General features: G+C 41.7%; 1 long non-coding RNA gene and 1 gene segment (V, D, J or C); one reads left to right on the forward strand and one right to left on the reverse strand.

Moving 5' to 3' along the window:
• Window positions 1-16,821, forward strand: part of LOC117062889 — a 126,188-nt gene that overhangs the window by 97,130 nt on the left and 12,237 nt on the right.
• Window positions 795-16,223, reverse strand: LOC117062916. The gene is made up of 3 exons (XR_004428622.1): window positions 16,150-16,223; window positions 1,756-1,819; window positions 795-1,091 (listed from the first exon to the last, which is right to left on the reverse strand). It is a non-coding gene; the product is annotated as an uncharacterized LOC117062916 (long non-coding RNA).

The raw sequence follows: 16,821 nt of genomic DNA on the forward strand, positions 1-16,821 counted from the left end.
CATGTTGAAAACACATCCAGCTTTATTTTCCTCTTCATGCAAATTTACGTTTTCAAATATTTTCAACGTTGTAAAGGTTGAAAGCATAATTATTTGTCCATGGAATGATCAAACACCTTTTTAATTAAATGGAGTTAACATTTTCTTGAAAATTTGTACTCACTAAAGTAAAGGAATATATTTAAAATGTGTGAAACCAAGTTAGAAATTATTGGGCTTAAATTCAACTGTGCAGTTTGGTTTGGGATGTTTTTGACTCCTGAGACCTGCCACAAGAATCTTGTGTCATGTGTACTTGCTGCTGTTCAGCCTTGTCCTCAGAAAATTGATATCTATAGACTGAAGGCAAGCTCAGTGCCCTTCAGAGAAACCACTCAGCTGAGCCCTTCCTTGATCAGCCAGATGATTGGGAACATGAACATCTATGTACATGAAAACAAATGTTTCCTGTTATCACCCACTGAGTTGTGTATTTAACCAGTTACCAATCATTAATGCATGAAAGCTTCTTAATACAGTATTTATACCTCTACCTATATATACACAAATATATTTTTCTTAAGTTGGTGGTAAAAATGTGAACATTTAGTAATGAAATTATGAAGTTATTAAGGGAAAATAGAAGTCAAAATTAAAACTAATTAGTATTTCAGTATAAAAAATTAAAATTTACTTTATGGAAAAATGTGCATATATGTATATAATATACATAGAAGTGAAAATACATTTATTTGATAAAATATTGGCTACAAATATATATAGTATTCATATACATTTAAAAAATCTTTGTTACGTTCCATACAAAAATGGCATTGTGCACCACATATAGTTGATGCTCTTGCTAAGAAAATTTCTTTGTATTCTTTAATTTAAAACTCTACCAAATGCTTGTCATTACCTATAATATTTTTCCAACCAAGTAGAGTTCCCAGGTTAGGACTATAACAAATTCTGACTAATATTGAATGTTAACCATTGCATCCTATGAAAGTCTCCATTTTGCTCATGTTCACAACGATGATATGCCAAATAGAGTTCTCACAACAATGGATGCTGGATGGAGTCACATCAGTGCCATTGTCAGGGAAGCCCTGGAAATGTAAAAACCATAACAGTCGGTAAATTGCAAGGATTACATCTGATGATCACAGTGCCAAGAGAACAGCAATTTAATAATATTGGCTGTTGGTTTTCACAGATCATCAGACCTCAAAACAAATGCAACAGGATGATTGCAGACAAAGCCATTCTGGATGAGCTATGACTAGACATTTAAAAATGAGCCATAATCAAAGAAAATGCTTTCCAACTGAATATTAATTGAAATGCCATTAGTAAGCAGGGGCTTTTAATAATGAGGATGATCCAACACTTGGACTTCAGTCAGTCACCTTTCCCAGCTTTCTCAGGGAGTATCATGAACCAACGTTGTGGAGGTCCCAGTGGGGACTCAATAATATGAGTTGCAACTAACTGAGACTTACAGGGCTACTGGCTCTTATAAATACCTAATTTGCCAAGAAGAACCCTTAACATTGTATGACACATCAGGGCTGAGACTAACAGCTGGTATCAGGTGATTCTAGTGGACCTCATGTAACATGAGGAGGGCAGTGGTTATTTTCCTACATATGAATTTGCCTTTCTTTTCGGTTATGTTTCTGTATAAAATATTCCTTGAGGATTTTCCAAGTGCTTTTATCAGTGTCAGGAAATTCATTCATAATATGGATTTGGATCAAGCAAGCTGTTTACCTCAAAAAATAAGTGAAGCGAAGTGTAGCTCATGCTCTTGTCATGTGCACAGGTGCAGCTTTCCCTATAGACAAGGAAAAACTCATTATTAGTCAAGCGAAGCTGGCACACAAACCCTTGTGCTGTTGAATTGCTATGCCTTCAGAAGTGGTGGAGGCTCTGAAACACTCACAGGGATTGGTGCTTTTACTCTCATAAACAGAATATTTTTATCTTGAAAATGAGCTGTAGACTCATCATTGTTATGCCAACTGAACATCTTGAAATACTCGATTTCTATTTTCTCAGGGCTGTGGTTTTCTGGTTGACGGTTGACGGTTCTTTTTTTTTTTTTTTTTTTTTTTTTTTTTTTAAGATGGAGTCTTGCTCTGCTGCCAGCCTGGAGAGTATTAGCACCATCTCGGCTCATTTCAATCTTTGCCTCCCGGGTTCAAGCTTTTCTCCTGCCTCAGCCTACCAAGTAGCTGTCACTACAGGTGTACGCCATCACACCCAGCTAATTCTTGTATGTTTAGTAGAGACATGGTTTTACCATATGGACTAGGATGGGCTCGATCTCTTGATCTCATGATCCGCCCACCTCTGCCTCCCAAAGAGCTGGGATTACACATGTGAGCCACGACGCTGACCTGGTTGATGGTTCTTAATCCAAAGAGTTGACATAACAATTATTCCATTAAATTGGAAGAAATGATATGATAAGCATGTGACCATTTAGACTTAATACAATACAGGACAAATTGTCTACAAAGGGTTTTAGAGTGTGTGCTGGGGCCATAGATCGAGTCTATATAAAGCAAGAGTAAACATAATTGAGTTTACATATTTTAGAGAGGAAGTACAGAAAATATGGACTCTAGGGGACCTTCTGGAATGTTTGTATTTATTGTCATTTCTACTGGTAAAACTCAGAGAAGATTTCTAAAGTCATCAGGATGAAGTTCTAGGGATCACAGACATATGAAGCATTATCTGCACTTGGATCCCCAGTGAGGCAAAGGGAAGATGAAACGCATAGTGGAATATGGAGGGGTAAACACCAGGGACAGCCTCCTGGTCAGCTTAAACGTTGAAAAATGTATTTATTTTTCTATATAGTTTTATCACTGAATCATTTGGATCTGAGAAAAGCAGTTATGTCTGGTTAGGCAGAAAGGTGTTTATTATCATAAATTAAATGGATCGAAAACATTTGGGGAAACCAGAGTGGAAGCTCAGGCAACTCCAAGTACTCCTTTTGATATTCCTTGGCCCTGCCCACCCTGTGTTTTCCACAGTGAAGGAAGACACACTCATGTTGATAGAAATGTGGCAAGTGAAGATATAGTGATAGAAATGTGGCAAGTGCCCACAGGACTGTGCTGCCTGGCTGTGATCCAGTTCAGGAAAATGAGCACATTTGAGTGAGATCAGGCACTTTCCCTCCCTCATCTCAATTATAAACCATGGTGTAGTAACACAGCTAATGGGCATTCTTCACCACATCTGGGTCTTAGGAAGCCAAGGACATGAAGAGTAGCCTTTCCAGATGCTACCATAGAAAAAGTATTGCTAGAAACTATAGAGAATAAAATAAATATGAAAGAAGCTGTTGACAATAATGAAATGAATCATTCATATATGTGTGTTAAATAATTTAATCTTTTCTATACACCCTTTCTTTAGAAAAAATCAAAGTGCTATTTTTAGCCACCTTTACAATTTAGACCACAAATTAAATAATAAGTAAACAAATTAATGGCTCATGAGACAAGAACATTTTTTCTTAGATGGCATTGGGCTGAATAGATTGGAGTTTCCCCACATTTTGGGGAGGACAATGTTATGTGGGTACCATGATGTTCTTTGTAAAGAAAATCTTTATGTTAGGTTGTAGCATGCTGCAGTTGATACTAGTAATGCCTGGAAATTGAAGTGTAGGAAGATGTGTATTTATAATATAAAGACACAGGATGCACTTGGGCAGAAATAACCCTTGTACCCATGAAAACAGATGAATCTACATGAGACTGAAATGAAGATGTAATCAACACAGGCAGGGCTGCAGAGAAAGGGGTCAGGTCTCTAGCAGTGGATAGCAGAACTGCTGTCCTTCTGGGGACATTGGTAAGAAGTGCTGCTTTCTTTTCTGCAGGAGACAGCTCAAATGTGGAGTTTCAGGCAGCAGGAGCTCCTCCCCAGCCTGCGCTCCAAGTACCATTCTTGGAATTGTTCTAGTGTCTTTGCCTGGAGCCTGTTCCTTATGGCCTTTCAACAATTTGTAAGGAATTTAATATCTCTAGTAAATCCCTTTATGCGTCATGGATTTGACATTTCCAACAGAGAATATACACAGTCCACAGGGCCATCATTCACTCCCTCCTTTTTTCTCGCTAAATATAATGCTTTCCAGGTGGACCTGCCAGAGGAAGCCAACGTGAACAATCCATGTCACCAAAAATGCAAGACAAATAAGCTCGGCAAAACCACTGGGTTCTCATGTATCTGCACTGTCCCCTGGTACAAAATGGAAGAGTGTAAAATTCTTAGCTCCACCATCAGAGAGATGGCCTAGTGTGACCTCCTCAGTATAGTAAGTCAGTATTTATAGACATTTAAACACTGACACTTTTAACACCAACATACAGTCAAAAGAAAAATAATAAATTGGACTACATAAAAATTTAAAATGTGCATCAAAATACAAAATCAACCCCGGGAAATTGCAACATGTGGAATAGAAGAAAATATTTGTGAATCATATATCTGATGGGGGTTAATAATATCTATTGTACAAACATAGGTCCTACCTGTCAACAATAAAAATAAAAAGTACATGAATAGACATTTCCCTAAAGAAGACTATTTAGAGATAATTAGATAACTAGCATAGAAAAAGATGTTCAATATTATTAATCCTTAGAAAAATAAAAAGAAACCCCACTTGACACCTATTAGGAGTTTTTTTTTTTTTTTTTTTCCCCAACAGAGACTGACCAGCCTTGATAAGAATATAGGTATTTGGAACTACTGCGGACACTGTCGTGGTGATGTAAATGGCTCACCTTCTGTGGGAAACCATATGGCGATTCCTCAAAGAATTAAAAATAGAAATACGATATAACTCAGCCATTACACTTTTGGACATATACCCAATTAATTAAAGACATTAACTTGAGAAGATGTTAGTCTACCCATATTCAGAACCGAATTATTCATAATAGCCAAAAAGTAGAAGCAACTCACATCTTCACAAAGGAGAGAACTGGTAATCCAAATGTGGTATATGCATACAATAGGATATTATTGAGGGAAATTCTGACACATGCTACAACATGCATGAAACTAGAGGACATTACACTAAGTAAAATAACTCAGTCACAAAAATACTGAGTTATGATTTCACTTTGGTATTTGCAGAACAGTTTCCATTTAGTCATGAATCAACTCAGTCTCCTTCCCTTTCTTGCTAGTAGTTTTCAGGAATAACTGTAGAATGTTCTGGAAATGTAATATTCTGAGATAGGGCAAGATTGGCCAATATAGCCTGGGCTCTGTTTCTGTCCCTACTGGAAACAGTAATTCCTTCAACACTAGGTCAGTGTGTCATGTGATTCCAAGACATAAAACCGAGGGTGGGCTGCATTCCAGGGCCCCTTAGCTGCAGTCCTTGTGGGGTATGCATGGTCTAGAGTCAATCAGGCCCAGGCAGTTTTGTGCTCTCTCATGCTGACTCTCTGTAAGTAATAATTCACTTTATGTAACTGGTTGTGCATGGGTGTTCTGTCTCACTAGATTTGGGTAAGTTGGTGACCTGTGCACAGCAAACTTTCTTGGCAAAATTGGTGCAGTGAGAAGGTTTGATCTGAGAGAACCATGGCTTATTGGTGAAGTTAGAGGAAAAATACTCTCCAGTATCTGGCCCGGGACAGAGACATCAGCCTGGGGATGCCAGGGCTGGACATACAGATGGATGTTTAATGAGGAGGGAGGATAAATGGGACATTTGTCCTCCTCCCATTAATAAGGATCAGCTGGCTTACTGAATTGAGACAGAGAGAAAAGAATGTGGAAATAGGAATGGGGTACACAGTTCTCTAGTGGTGAGACAGTTGTATGACTGCTCATTCCTAGGGCCAGAGAGCTCAGGACATGGGTAATCAGATGGACCCTGAGTCACCCAAAATGAAACAAGAAAGATACTCTCAGTGGTCCCTGAAGCATCTAGGAAGGAACCAAAATCAACAAAAAGGGCCTTCACAGAAACGGAGGCTCACTCTCTATAAAAGAGACATGGAAAAAGGCCAGTGAAGTTTTGTGCATCCTGGTTGGTGTAACTGTTTGGTTAAGCCACATTACAGACCAAATGTCTTTGTCTGAATAGCACAGTTAGGAATAGGGCCAAGGTCTCCACCAGAGGCCACTGGCCCTATTTTCCTCTCAAGGTGAAAGGTGAAAAAAGGGAATTCAGACTTCTCTGGGATTTTTATATGCTGTAATCCACCTGACAATATTTCCAGGTCCTGTCAGAAGAAATTAAACTGATGACATCAGAAGGTGTCAGGACAAATGAGGACCCCGTGGTGAGTATGTGCTCATGTCTTGATCTGCACATGGACCATTCCCTTTGGGCCATGTTGGGTGCTGGTGACCATGGTTCTCACTGCAGAGTGCAATAGAGGTACTGACATTTTGCTACTGTGCCACAGAACATCACTGCTGCCTAAGGGGCTATCCCCACTCATAGATAAGTATTCAAGGCATGACAGTGGGGCATATCCACTCCTGCCTGATACCTAAGCTTCCCAAGCCCCAGAACCTTATTCAGCAAAAGCAGGACTGCATATTCAATGGATATTGGAACACTACCTAGTTAATTTAATAGTCGCTACAAAAAGATTAAAATGTCACAAAGCCTGGTGTCACAATGGAACGACCCACTTTGGCAGACCAACGATGGACTGTTGAAGGATGAATGCCAAGGCGACCTGAAAAGGAAACCGAGGAGGTATCCCAGGTATAGTTAATTGTTTTTGGTCCTGGTGGCATCCACTAATAAGAAGGAGACCCAGAAGATACTAGGTATTTTTGGGTACTGGGGACTGTAGAAACCTTACCTGGGTGTTCTTTTGGTCACATTAGTCAAAATCACGAAGAAAGTTGCCATCCTTGAACGAGGCCCTTTGCAAAGGTACCCGTGGAATCTGTTCAACAAGGCATGACTGAGGCAATTCTTTAAAACCTTTAGAGCCTGCTTCCTTGATGGAAATACAGGTGTCCACCATTTCTATGCATGCTGACTGAAGCCTGTGGCAACAGCAGACACCAGGAGTGCCTCTTTTGAAAGACCACTCCTTGCTTACTGTAGGAAACTGATAGGGTCTGAGTGTCTGAGAGCTAGAGCATCAGGCATGACACCACTACCTTAACTACCTATTCTCACTTTGGTGCCTACAAACACAATCAATAAAGCTGGACAGGCCCAACAGATCCAAATTATTAAATGGAAATGATGCAGTCAGAATTCACCCTAACCCAGTTCCCATAGGATCCATGTGCAAAGGAATGAATGTCCATAAACAAATGCCAAGCTTCCTAAAAGGGAACAAATGGCCATAGGGGACAATTTAGCTTCTCCTTTGGCCACAATGAGCCAAAGATTCAGAGACATGTCTGTGTCGGTATGGTATGGGGGGTCCTGATGATTGTAAAAAAGACACCAGTGGGTCCGCTAGGTGTGACCACCATCCAGCCAGGGAATGGCATCTTTTGACTGACACTAACATGGACATCCTGCCCAATGGGCCAAACTACATGCAATGATAGTAGCCATGCAGGCTGCCCCCTTACGCTGTATTTTACTCCATTTCCACTAAATCATGGGCCATTGTCAACAATCCAGCTACCTGGTCAGGAAAATAGCAACTGAGTGACTGAACTATTAAAGGATCCCCTGTGCAGGGAAAAGGACTATGACAATAGTTTGCTTCTTGGACACCTAAATATATGTCACACAATTAGATGCTGGGGCTACTATGGCCACCTTCGAGAGGAATTTATGTCATGTTTTTGAATATTCCATGAGACTTCACTTTGACCAAGAAACAACCTCACTGCACAATCAACATGACAATGGGCACGTTCTCGTGGAACACAATGGATGTTCCATGTAATTACCAACACCCAACACTGCCTGCTGTACCTGGATAAACACCTCAGGTATCCTAGAAATACAAGTAGAGGTGATCCTGACACAGGCTCAATGACTGCAGACAATGGGGCATCTGAAGGATCCCCCTTTCACCTCTTTAGCTGTAGTGGTCCTCAGAGCTGCTCTGAAAGGGTTTGTTGCATGGGAGGAAGGAGACTGGGATGACAGTTCCAGAACAGTACCTTGTGCTTCCCATTCCCACTCCTGCCATTAGGTCCTGTGGGATTCCTCGTGGCCCATCATCTCTTCCAAAACCTTTGACATCTCATATGGGTCATAGAATCTAGCTCATAATATTTTTCTGACAAATAACTTTTCTGAATATCTTTTGTCCTCAACTATGTAACTAGTTTACTGACAAGAGAAATTATTTTGTGAATCTGGCCTAGTGATGGATGAATCTGGCCTGAGATCCCCTTCATTAATATCCATGAAAAGACTCACAGTCAAGACTCACTGGGACTCAGCATCTGTAATTCTATATAAGATGCTAAGCCACAATCCTGACACTAGATGGTAGACAAACCCCATAATAACCCTAAGATCTAAGCGTGATCATAGAAATACTGGGAGAGCTTAGGAGTGATAATGTTTCATTATCAATAGCCCCTAAGGCTGGAATGTGGTCTCTGTGTTACCTAGAGTACCTGGGAGGAGCTGCCAGTGTCCTGAGTTGTGGGAACCACTTCTGTGCTCTGTGCTCTGAGACTAGAAGCCCAGCCTTGCCTTCATGCCTGCCTTGGCTGTGTCCCCAAAGTCCACCTACTATGGAGCAAATTGTGCTTTGGAAATTCTTATCTTGAATCTCTAACCTCCAGTATAGCTGCATTTGAAGATAAAGCATATAAGGTGGTAATTGGGGTTAAAGGAGATGATAAGAGTGGGGCCCTGATTCAACAAGATTAGTGTCTTTATAAAAAGAGACCCCATTCAGCTCTCCTCCACCCCCAGCCTCCATGCATGCAGTGAGGAAAGGCCATGTGAGGACATGGACAGAAGGTGGCATCTGAAAATCAGAGGGAGGGTCCTCAGCAGAAAGCAGATCTTTCTGGATCTTTATCTTGGACTTCCCAGCCTTCCAAACTGTTAGAAGTAAGTGTCCTTCCTTTAAGCCATCCAGCCCAGGGAATTTTGGTGTGGCAGTCCCAGCAGACAATCTACTGCCCCTACATTCTCTGAGCAGGATCAGCCTCAGGAGGCAACTTGTGGACTTTGGACCCATCTTTTCTTCTCTTCCACCTTCTGTTCTGGCTGCCTGGTGAGGAAGGGGGACTGGGGCTTCATCCTCAGATGGTTTGTATTAAACATGAACATTTCTTTGATGATGAAGTTGTTAGCCTGCTTTTTCTCTTTCTGATCAGAATTGCATCAAATTGAATGAACTGCTTACTTCGTATTAATATCTGGGGATCTGCATGTTTGGTTCCCACTTGGATAATAGTCAGCATGTTGTGTGGATGCCATCTCCAGCCCCCTCCCTGTGTCCCAAGTGAGAGGGTCACTGTCACCTGCAAGGCTGGCTGGACTATGAACAGCATCCTAGTCTGGCACCAGTGTAAACCAGGCCTTACTCTGAGCTCCCGCTGGCTCCTGCTGCCCCGCTGGACATGATCCCTTCCTGGGTCAGGGGCAATGGGCCTGAACAGATGTCACTCTGGCCATCAGCAACCAAGATACCTTCAGAGGTAGGTGCTCCCTCCTCCTGTCCCCTGTCAGGCAGAAATCTTCCCTAGCAATGGCTCTGCACAGGAGCTGCTAAGGATCTGAAATCTTCTGAGGGAAACAGGCTGGGGGACACCTCTGAATTCACGTCCCCTCTTTGCTTCACATCCTCTTCCCACGTCCTTTATGGACACCTCTAGTGTATCTTGTGGGCATCACTGCCTGGAGCATGTCAGGATGTTTTCTCCCACCTCCTACTCTGAATTCATGATGCAAATTCATCCTCACTTCATACCTCGGTGGGCCATGCCTTGTTTCTCTTATGTGCATGGCCCGGCACATTGCTGAACCCATGGGTGTGGCCCTACTCCATGAATCTCTGTGGAAGGGTCATAGTTGGCAAGTTGTAGTTACTGGAGACCAGAAAGTAAAATGTCAAATATTGAGAAGCTTGTGCATGAAATAGACATAGACCATTGTCAACAGAGTCCCAGCAGCTGGTGAGCCATGAAAGCTGGGCAGAGAGATCCCACATCACCCCAGCCAGAGGAGAAGTTGGAAATGAGCCTTGGAGGGTCTTCATCCTGTGACCATGCAGCCTTTGAGCCACATGTGCTGCTTTCTTTGGTGGAAATGATCAGAAGAGGACTTGTCTATGCTGAGCTCTGGTGAAAAAACTTCCCTCCATTCAGGGCCCAGACTCACTATCCATCTCCTGGGCATCTGCTGCTCTGTGATTCCACACACCCCACATCAGGTCACTCATCATCCTCAGCAATGAGCAGCTCTCTGCTCTCAGCCCAGGGGAACATGGAAGAGGATCCTGAGCTTTATCACTCTCAGGGACTGTGGTAAGAAAGGGGCTATCAGGTGTTGCACCTGGTGTTCATTTTCAATGTTCACGTTCAATTTATTAAAGTTTAAAACTATACCTCATACTAGCAATCAAAGTTCTCTTTATATATAGACATATATCACATATTTTTTCATAAACAGATACATAGTATATACAAATATAGAAATATAACTTATTTCTAAAGGATTATATGTATTCAATATGTTAAGTTTATATTAGATATTCATATTACATACACACATAACTTTATGTTTATTTGTGTAGTATGCGGTCCTTTTCTTTCCAAGCAGAACACAGTCAGGCTAAGTAAAGACTTTGAGGACATTTGCTAACCGTCCCTCTTTGGCTCCAACAGGGTCCCAGTCATTCAGGACCAGGGAGGGCACAGCTGACAGCACCCATCCCAGGAATCCAGAACCAGTCCTGAGGTCTGGGTCCTGAGACTTTCACTCTTCCCAGACTGTGGGATATATGCTTAAAGAAGCACCTGTGAATTTGTGAGCAGTTTCCTTCCCTCAAGCCACTGCAGGGCAGCCCTGTGGACAGGGCCTGTGGTTCCTCCCAGGTCCTCAGCCCTGTGACTCAGGAGAGCAGATGCTTCCTCCACAGCTCAGTGCCAGCACCTGGCAGCTCTCAGGGACTTCTAGCCTGACCTTAGCCCTGGGCTAAGGACCCTATTCCAAATGTCTTCTCATTTATTGCAGTACCTGAAAGTCTGTCTTATTCTTTTTTTTTTTTTTTTTTGAGACGGAGTCTGGCTCTGTCGCCCAGGCTGGAGTGCAGTGGCCGGATCTCAGCTCACTGCAAGCTCCGCCTCCTGGGCTTATGCCATTCTCCTGCCTCAGCCTCCCGAGTAGCTGGGACTACAGGCGCCCGCCACCTCGCCCAGCTAGTTTTTTGTATTTTTTAGTAGAGACGGGGTTTCACCATGTTAGCCAGGACGGTCTCGATCTCCTGACCTCGTGATCCGCCCGTCTCGGCCTCCCAAAGTGCTGGGATTACAGGCTTGAGCCACCGCGCCCGGCCAAGTCTGTCTTATTCTTAAACTCAAAGTCCACAACTCCATAATTGTAAAAGCTAGCATTTGCCACCTGGAAAATTAGAAATGTGAATTCATTGTCATTCTCAGAGCCTGGCCTCTTCCAAGCCCACCAGGTAAAGTTGCCCATATGTTCACTCCTCTCCACACAACTTTACTTAGAATAATAGTTAAATGTAACAGATGGTAAAGCCTTTATCGCCTGCACAGAAGCCATCTTCTTCTCCTTTGGTGTCTAGGGCACCAGCTTTATCCTGCTGGGTATGGTAAGGACAGTGAGCCTCTCCCAGCCTGGGACAGGAGCAGGGATTAAGGGCACATGTGATTAGCTCCACAATGCAATGTCAGGGGAGTGAAGGAGGGGCAGGGACTTGGGGAAAAATTCAATCCTTCCTAAGAAGATGGAAGGTGAAGAGGTTTGCTTCACCTTCTAAAATCAATGACTTTATTTTTGATTTGGGAGCAGGGACACATGTTTCATTGCCCTGACTCCTTCCACATCTCCTCTTTCTCTTACAATAGCTCTGACTCAGTCTGTCCCTCACAGACTGTGTCCTGAAAATCTAATTTTCCCTCCTAATACGAAAACAAACCAACAAACAAAACCCTCTTACTCCTATCATGTGCTGTAAGATCTGACTCCTAAACTCTGTGATACCCAGATGGTATAGGAAATAATCATCAATTTTACCCAAGACATTTTCTAACTAAAAAGAATTCTTGTGCTAGCTCTTCTCTCAGAAAAATTTTCTCTGTCTCTTGACAAAACTGACACCAGAAACAAGGTGGAAATATTTCCAAGAACAGAGGACAACCATGCGCTCAGTGAGGTGAAAGACATCTCTTCCCCTTGCATTAGTTTCCAATGCTGCTGTTTAAATCGCCACAGTCTTATTGACTTCACACAACATAAATGTATTACCCTGTAATTCTAGAGATCAGAAGTCTCACTGAGTCAATGTTAAGGTGTCAGTAGGTCTGTATTACTTCTGGAGGCTGCAGAGAAGAGAACTGTATTCTCTGCTTTTTATCTTCCAGGTGCTCCCATATTTCTGCTTCCATGGCCCCTCCCTTCCTCAAACCACATCCCTCCCCATTGTCCCAGCTCTTCTCTGACTGTGAGCGTCCTCCTCTCTTTTAAGGACCTTTGTGGTCATATTGGTTTCATCTCGATAGCCAGGTTTCTTATTTTCAAAGTCCTTAACTTACATCTGTCAAGTTGTCTTTTTGCTATGTAAGGTAGAATTTGTATGATATGGCTCTGATGACTGGAGGAACACCAGGGTTCTTGATCTCACGACAATTTGGGTAAAACAACAAAGACACGAGTGGATGGAGTGGTTTAAGGAGAGAAAGGTTTAATATGCAAGAAGGAAGGAAGAAGAAACCAGTTCCCCCATACAGAGACAGAGAAAGGCAGGATTCAAACCAAGAGAAAACTCCATGTGCAGCAGAAAAGAGGCTTCCATATGAGGAGGCTGGAGGAAATGATGTCTGATTTGCAAAGGACTCTGGGGATTGGTTTGACCAGGCATGTCATTCATGTAGCCTGCAATGTAACTGGTCTTCTCACCATAGTCTTTTAATATGCAAACGCAGGGTGCCAAAATATTCTATACACATGGGGACATGTGGGGACAGCCATGTTGCCAGGCATACGTGGGAGCAAGGAAGAAGATGGTGGGAATTGCCATGTTTGGCTGGACTCAGTTTCTAATGGGCAGAATTTGCATATCAAAGCTTGCCAACCTGGCCCTAGGAGCCAGGGTTTTCCTGCTAGACAAGAAAATTTTCTGGAGCTGCTTTAAAGAAGGAAAACCTTCCCCAGTACCCCTTTTCCTCTCTATCTGCCTATAATAATTCCTTAATAACTCCTATAACATTTGGGTTCCAGAGACAAGGACATGGACATCTTTTGGGGTGGGGACATCATTCATTCCACTGCCATTAACATATTCCCCAAAATTGTCCCTCTCCAAAGTAAAATTTTAAAAATCGCAAAGTATTTTTATGAAACAAGAGAGCTGGACCAAATCTTAGACTCAGGTTTCTTTAAATTGTGAGCTGTAACTGTTGAGGTATGATCACTCCACTGTCTCTAATGTAGATTTATTGATGTGTAGACAGTTTTAGAGGATTTTTAAGTTTGTGACCCCGTGTAAACAGAAGAGTATCTGAGACAGGTCTCAATCAATTTGTAGGTTTATTTTGCCAAAGGTAAAGCTTATGGCCTGTGATACAGCCTTAGGATGTCCTGCAAATATGTGCCCAAGGTGATAGGATTACACGTTGGGTTTAAACACTTTGGAAAGACAGAAATTACGAGGAAAGACATAAATCAATACATGGAAGATATATGTTAGTTTGTCCTGGAAAGGTGAGATATCTTGAAGCAGGGGCTTCCAGGTCATACATGGATTCAAAGGTTTCCTGACTGGCCACTGGTTGAAAGAGTTAAGCTCTGCCTAAAGAGTTGAATTCATCATAAAGAAATACTTGAGTTTAGATAAGGGTGCATGGAAGCCATGGTTCTTGTCATGTGGAAGAATCCTGTGGGTAGCAAAGTAGATGGTGAATGATGCCTATCAGACGTTAAGAAAAAAATGTCAGATTCTTTGGAATAGACTTAGTAAGGGGAAGAGATTCCTCAAGAATGAAAATTCCCTCACTACAGGCAACTTTGCAGGGCCACTTCAGAATACAATGAAGAAAAATCTTTAGAGTAAAATATTTAGATTTTCTTCAGGGCCTATTCTCTGTCATGTTGGAGTATGGTATCTTATTGCTACAAAGCATCTGTTTTGTCAGTCTAAAGATCTCTGTTGTAATGGTAATGCTGGTCAGTTGTGTCTGAACTCCAAAGGGAGAAGAGTATAATGAGGCACATCTAAACCCACCTGCCTGTCATGGCCTAACCTAGTTTTTCTTTTTTCTTTGAAGTTATCTCTGCCAGGAGAGGAGACTTTTCAGCTGGTTGGTGGATTACAACTTATCTTTTTGTTTTAACAACAGAACAACAATAACAAAAAATCACCTCATAAATTCAACGTAAAATAGATTGGTTTAAAAAAATTAAGCGCTTCCTGAATATTCCTACATGTCAAAGAGAGAGAAGTGATAAGAATAAAGATGGGAAATACCTCTCATAGAAAAGATGAACGATTTGTTTTACTATCTTAGTTTGGGTCCACCAGCAATGAGGATTCCTGTTTAGGCAGCAAATTTACTGGGAAGGAGGAAAATGAGGAAGGGAACAGAATATGAATGGTAAAAGACACATCAACAACCCACCTGGCTCAAGAGAAATGAAGATCAACCACATGTGGAAACATGGACTAAATTCCTCTGGGGTGTTCCACCTGATAGATGATGAAGCCGGGGTATGTATACACCTCATCCTGTCCTCACTGATTGTGAGCTGTCCCTCTTGTTCCATTTCAAGCTACTATAAAAGGTTCCTTGTCACCATGTAATTCATAAAGAACAGAAATGAATTTTTCCACACTTCTGGGGAATGGGAAATTTAAGATCAAGGCATGGGCAGTTTAAGGTCTGCTTTCTCTGCTTTCAAGATGATGGCTGGAGTAATGACTCCTTCAAAGAAAGAAAGGCCTTGTCTTAATATGACAGATGAACAGAAGAGAGAAAAAGATTCCAGCCTCATAAGCTCTGTTTATTGTGTCATTAATGTATTCCTCTAGAGGGCTCCACCCTCATGACCTAAACACATCCCAATAGGCCCCACCTGGCAATGCCATTACACTGAGATTTAACTTTACAACAGATGGATACTGGAGGACATAGTCAAACCATAGCACTTTCCTAAGAGATGCACATTCCAGGCCATCTGGCTAGCAAGGCAGGCAAGCAGATCTCTCTGCCCAAGGACATAAAGAACCTTAGACAAATATACGGCCATTGGAAGTGAACACAGGTACAACAAAGGGGAAAGCCCTAGATTACAAATGGGGACTGCTACATTCATCATGGTACAGTTAACCCTAGAATAACTTGGGTTTTAAATTTGCAGATTCATGTATATTTTCTTCTGTGTGTGTTACCTGTGAGCAAGCACTTTATAAGTAGTAAATATATTTTCTGACTTTTATGGTTTTCTTAATAACATTTTTTTCTTTAGCATACTTTATTGGAAAAATAGAGTTTACAATTGTATAACTAAAAAAGGGTTTAATCAACTATTTTATCACTAAGGCTTCCAGTCAAAAGTAATCTATTAGTACTTAAGTTAGGGATGCAAAAGTTCTACACAGGTTTTCATCTGCACCAGTGCTCAGTGCCCCAACCTCCACGTTGTTCAGGGGTCAACTGCTTTTTCAGTCTGTAGCTGCATCTCTCTGGAACAGCATCTTGGCAGGTGGGTTGCAAGTAAAGGAATCCAGAAAATAACATCTCAAGCTATGCTGAATTTGTATGATGATATGTAAAACCCACGGCATTTAGAAAACAGCAAATGCACAAAAAGACTTTTCCTAAATATCCCTTATCTACCTATAACCAAATTTTTCAGAAGGAAACATATTTTCAAGAAAATTCTTCCTGAGAATTTTTATCAGGAAGATTAACATAAAACAGGAAACAAAAATAGAAGAGACTGGAAGTTGATACTTTAACCAGGCAGGTGCTTACCTGTTCTCTTGAGGATGCACTTCTATTCTCATCTATTCTCTCCCAGTTGCCTACACTTCCCAATTCCCTCTTCCGTAGAAAAGAAATATAAACACCTGGATTTCATTGACTTATCAGGTCATCACCCTGGGATGATATCCCACTGCACTTTAAGTTAATTTTGTTTCCATTTTCTCTTATTAATCTTTCTTTTGTTGGTTAATTTTCAGCAAGCAATTAGAGAACAAATGGAACTTTCTTCCTTTCTCCCAATATAACCAGTTCTCTTAAAATTCAGGCTGCTTACAAAGCAGCAGGAAGGTTTGTGCACAGGCTACAGCATTGTGATTTGGCTCCACTAGTCAGGCATCAGTAAAATTTTGTAGGGGCCTAGGCTGCAGCCCACTGATGCTGACATAGTTGGATCCACTTCCTCTGCTACTGAGCCAGGCTGGGACATTTTTGGGCACATTAGAGATATTAGATATAATGAGTGCAAATTCCTGTCCAGTTTCATCTGGATCCAACTGATTTCTCCATGTACATGGGCAGTTGTGTGATAAAAGACTGTCTCTTTCCTAATGATGTTAACAGGGAGGCTGGTGTCTGGGTCAAGATGATGTCCCCAGTCACTGATAAAATGTAAAAGAGGAAAATGTCATTGATGGTGCATGGCAGGGACATGCTCCGTAC

This window comes from Trachypithecus francoisi, unplaced genomic scaffold (genome assembly GCF_009764315.1).
Source record: "Trachypithecus francoisi isolate TF-2019V2 unplaced genomic scaffold, Tfra_2.0 Lachesis_group17, whole genome shotgun sequence".
Taxonomy (NCBI): Eukaryota; Metazoa; Chordata; class Mammalia; order Primates; family Cercopithecidae; genus Trachypithecus; species Trachypithecus francoisi.